Below are 5,360 nucleotides of genomic sequence, written 5' to 3'. Positions count from 1 at the left end.
TTATCTATGTAATGTTAACCCTCTGAGCCCTAAGGCCCTTTTTTACAGTTCATTGTTCGTCCGGATTTATTTTATAAAAAAGCTTGTAAAACATCAACCCTGTTGTCTACAGTCAAGATATGAACATCATTTTTTTTCAAGACAAACTGGGTTATTAGAATATTTGGGTTGCAGTGAGGTCACTTGAATGTTAAAAATGGTTGTAGTACTTTAACTGGCGTCACATGCAGTGAGGCTTCTGTTGCCATTAATGTCTGTTGCGGAGCATTGGAGGGAAGCGCAGGCATTTCAGTGGCACCGAATTCCATGTTGGTATTCAGTTCTGTAGATACCAATCATTAAGGAACCGGTGCCACATTAGCACCGGGTTTCGGGGTTTTGGTACCCAACCCTACTCAGTGGTGGTGACATCAGTCCATGTCCTCTTCCTCCCTCTGTAAATCCTTACAGAGGGAGGAAGAGGACAGTATTCATGTGATGTTAATGGAAGTTTTGTCTTACAATCCACTCAAACTACTTGATTCATGCTTACTGGAAAATGAGGCCCAGAAGGGAAATTGTTATGTCATTGGGGATTATATATACATATATATTTAAAAGTTCAATACCTTGCATTCTAAATTCTTTCTTTTTGTTTCCTCAGGGCAAAAATGATGCTTTAGAATCTCATAACCCACATATATTCCCAAAGCACAGCAATAATGAATTGGTTGCTTTACAGTCTTGCAGGCAGGTTGACGCTTATTTCAAACCCGCACATGACTTTTTATAATGAGACTGTTTCTATTGTGTTTATGTTTTTGAGTCTGTGCTCCACTTTCAGAAGGCATTTTTTGCACTGAAACTGATTGAAGTTATTTTTTTTGTTTTAAATTACTTTTATTTTTTGTTGCCTTTTTTTAAAAATGTTGCTTGTAAATGCCATTGTATATACTGCATATTTTGTAGAGAAAAATATTACAGTTGGAGGTTGACACTGTGATATGCACCTCCATCAACACCTAAAGTAAATATGTAATTACTAAGAGTTTGAATTTGCATTTGTTGCCTACTCGGTGAACACAGTTGAGTACAGTGTGAGGAGTTCAGTGATTTCTGTTGGTACCTTCTCTCCACTCACGCATGGTTAAGATATGAACATTATGCTCTTGCATAAACTCTGAAAAAGGTCAAATACAGCTTCTAAAGACTCCAACTAACAGCTCATAGATGTTATCCAAAATAAACTACAAATTCAAATCCACTTTTAGTCAAATGGTTTCTGTGCACACTGGGTTTCATCTCATGAGTGTGAACTGGTTCTCCTAGTTTTGAGGTTTGTACATGTCCATTTCACCATAAATTCTCAAATAACAATGACTCAAATAATAGCTGGGCCAGCCCTAACAAATACAGGCTTCACATATTATATTGTACATTTCCACATTTTATCAGTACAGCAACTATCATGTCATAGTCTACACTCTGCTGCTCTTACTTTCTTTTATTTTTACCGCAAATCAGCAAGCTACTCTGTAACATTAATGGGAAATTGCGCACCTTCAATTTACGTCCACAAAAGTTTTTGTTTCATACATGAAACAAGATATGCTCAGATTATTGTTCCAAGTATCTGACAACATTATAGAAAAGATTCCTACAGCAATAGATAGATAGATAGATTATACTTTATTCATCCCACAATGGGGAAATTTTGTTATTACAGCAGCAGCATTTTCTTCAATAACAGCAAAAAAACTAAAACACACAACAAGTAAACACACAAGAAATACAGGCAAACACTAGACAATGATTGTAAGGCCAAATAAAGGTATTTTAAAGTGCGGTTGCCATGATACAACAAACAATATTGCGGTGTAAGTGACGTTAAAATTAAATTGAATGTGTAATTAGAGTAATAAAGCAAGAGTCTGCAGCATAATATAAATCATAATAATCTGTGACCATAAATTTGGAAAAGTAAGTACTTGTAATAAAATAATATAAATACCGATAATAAAGATAAACAGAAAGTGTGTGGTGTAGATGGGGAAAAAAAGAACAGAAATTACAACATTATCACGTAGTGCAGGTGATAGACCTTTTTGTTAACAGGGAACTTACGCGTAATCACTATCTCCATTTAAATAAAATGTTACCATTGTAAAATACACTTCACTCAAAGTCGACAGAAACAAAACTTTCAAAAGCCGTCTTGGTTCGTGTTTCTCCTGTCAACTGCTAACAAAGAAACATACAAAATGAAGAATCTGGGGACTTTCAACTGTTTCCTGGTATAAAGGCACATATGATTATTTCAATTTGGAATTAAAAGAATGTGAGATCTTTTTTCATGCCTTCCACAGAAGTGGAGAGAGGGTACATTTTTATGTCCAAAGGAATCCTTGCTTTACCTTTGTCATTGTTCTCAGTAAGACACCCTGACTGAGATGATGTTTTTCTGAAATTTGTTGTTTTTAGTTTGTGTGCTGTAATAAAGGTTTATTCAACAGTAACGTCTGCTTGTTGTTAAGCCCGCTGTTTGGTCCAGGACAGCTCAGTGGACAGCATATAAATAACACTGATCAGTCCGTTTGTCTGTCCAGCATTTTAATCTTTTGGAGCTTTAGTTCAAACGATTTAGGAAAATCCAAATCCATACCTAGAGATTGGCATGGGGAACTTTCCATAAGATTAATGCAAATCAAACCAGCTATTAAGCTAACTGAAATAACACCATGCCAATCTCTTGGTATGGTGAAGGGTATGTGATGACGGGGGGTTATTTTAATTCCAAAGGCCAAGGGAACTTTATCAGGATGCATTGTATCCTGATCCATGAAATAACTGGCCTTTAGAAATAAAAATAAAAATCTGCCTGCCTCTATGGGAATTTAACATAGGGGTGTGGATACTTATGCCCCCTTATTTTAAGGAAGAACATTTATATATTTACAATACATTATTTATTCACAAAGAAAATTGGTGTCCTATCAAGGTTGGATTTTCCTAAATATTTTTGAATTAATGCATTAAGATCAATTTCCGAAAGATGCTTTTTATTCCTCTTTTTAATCAACTTTAGCATGGGTGTGTAAACTGTCTCAAGCCAACACCGTAGACTTCAACGGAGACCAGTGAAGTCTATGAGAAGCTCTTTTCCAGTGATGGCTGAGCGTTACTGTGCAGTTTCAAACTGAGCTTAAAGGCTTAGATGTGACGTGAGCAACCTGTCTGAAAGTTGTAAGTCTTCTGGTAGCTGTGCCAAGAGAAATCTGTTTGTGGATAAATGTTTTTTTCATATGAATTCACTTGCCAGTATTTCCAGTCCATCAAAACTTTGCTGAAATATTTTGGTCCGATGCTTTCATGGACTCTCTATGGCCGTCTCCCATGACTGTGTGTCACGTCCCCCAGGTCGCCTGCGAGCTTCTCCTGACAATACGGTAATTTCTCTACTGTGCGACGGAAAGTCGCGCGGTCATGACGCAATCGTTAGCCTATTTTTACAAAAACACGGGGCCATAATGTGAAATGCAAGCTAATGGAGCCTTTTATACATTGTCGTGTAACTTTAGAAATAATCAATGTACAGATAGATTCTTTAAACGCTTCAGATTTAAAGTTATTTTCTGTCAAAGTGACGGAAAAATGAATGGGAGTCAATTGGATGCTAAAGGACAGTGATAGCTTGTTAGCCTCAGAATCTGCCCCTAGGAGGTACGCTTTCCAGATGATCGCTTACCCCCTTGACTATAAGGCTGGTCCATAACAAGCTAGTCTATGTCCACGATGTTTTACTTCCGGGATTGTCCCGGTGTTGCCAGAATTTCCACCGAATGTCCCGCTTTTCAAGCTGGATGTCCCACACATTCTGCTTTCTTAGCGTTGGAATTTCAAAATTATATATCTGGTGGATTTCTAGCCTGGACTAGCCAGACCCTCCCGTGCAGCGCTGGGGAGGAAGGTCTCATTTTTGTAGTTTTGACATCATTTCTATAACATTAGGGGTGTAAAAGGCACAAAAAGCCATGGTATGCCTCATACACCACTTTGGGCTCACCGTTCATTACTTTTTCGGGGGCTGGGGGCAATGAAATATCTTATTAGAAAAGACAAACGTGCACATTGTCACATGAGGGCAATTTTACAAACGTCCATGACGACAAGTATAACAGCTTCATAGTGAACTTAAATCAAAAGTTAGAGCCAACAGTTGGGTTCAAGATTTTTGACTTGAAAAGTGTTTCTCCATTTTAAGCTCCATCATTCTGTTCAACACAGTTCAGTAGCTCTCTGTATCCCTGAAGGGTCCATCCATCAGTGGTGAGTGCCTGCATACTACCCAGGTACTGGATAATTCCTGGACAACAGCACCTTGTACTGGTTTAAACAGGAGGGGCACCTCAGACTTAACAATGCACATGTGAAGGAACATGAGAGCCCCGTGAATTTCAGTGACGCTGTCACAAATGGTTTAGCATGTTTTTTGTTTTCCAGTATCCAATTTCAGTTGAACAGTGTTGGCACAGTCTTCATCCATTCCATTCGTTGCTTTTACCTGGGAAATCATAATGCTTGCTGATGTTGGAGCTCTGGTTTCTAATCCATGGGCGCTATACAACCAATGATTAGTCAGTTGTAAAGGTTAGAGGTAAATGAGAAAATGTACGACCTGACCCTTTAAAACCCTTTTTTCGCCACATCTTAAGCTGAACCACCAGTCACAATCTACATATGGGTGCTCCACCCCTCCCTTTTCCTCCCTAACTCTCTCTCTCTCTCTCTCTCTCTCTCTCTCACGCACATGCACACACAAAACAGTCACACAAAGACAGAACCGTCTCTTGTTTTCTGTCATCTTGTATCTCACCGTCAGAGCCGCACTGTATCCCACCACACACGCTAACTGGGAAACAGCAAGTAAACTTTGGCCTGGGTCAGCATTTGAAAGCGAGGATCCCTGTCGCCGCCGATGTAATGAGGCGAGAGACATTTGGAGAGCTCTATTATCACTGGATATCGCCACCCTGCCAACACCACACACACAAACACACAATTGTGTTTGTTTTCCCCAGAGGGGATCTGTTCCAACACTCTACTGTCTTGTTACATTCTGCCGCTGTTCTTCTCTATCATTGTGACCTGTCTTTTACATCCACTTCCTCATCGCTCTTCATCTATGACGTAGAGGTGGCACACAGAAATCACAGCAACCATAAAGGCCAGTATTTATAGGATGTATCAAGTGTTTCAAGAGTAAAAATTCACCCTTAACTGACCATTAATGCTCAGATTGATGCATCTTTGGTTCAACTGTTAGGTTTAAAATTTCATGTAAGAGTAAAAGTGTTAACCCTCATGTTGTCCTCGGGTCAAAC

Source organism: Etheostoma spectabile, chromosome 21, assembly GCF_008692095.1.
Source record: "Etheostoma spectabile isolate EspeVRDwgs_2016 chromosome 21, UIUC_Espe_1.0, whole genome shotgun sequence".
NCBI classification, from domain to species: Eukaryota; Metazoa; Chordata; class Actinopteri; order Perciformes; family Percidae; genus Etheostoma; species Etheostoma spectabile.
The sequence above is the reverse complement of the archived record's forward strand: the minus strand, read 5'-3'. Positions refer to the sequence as shown.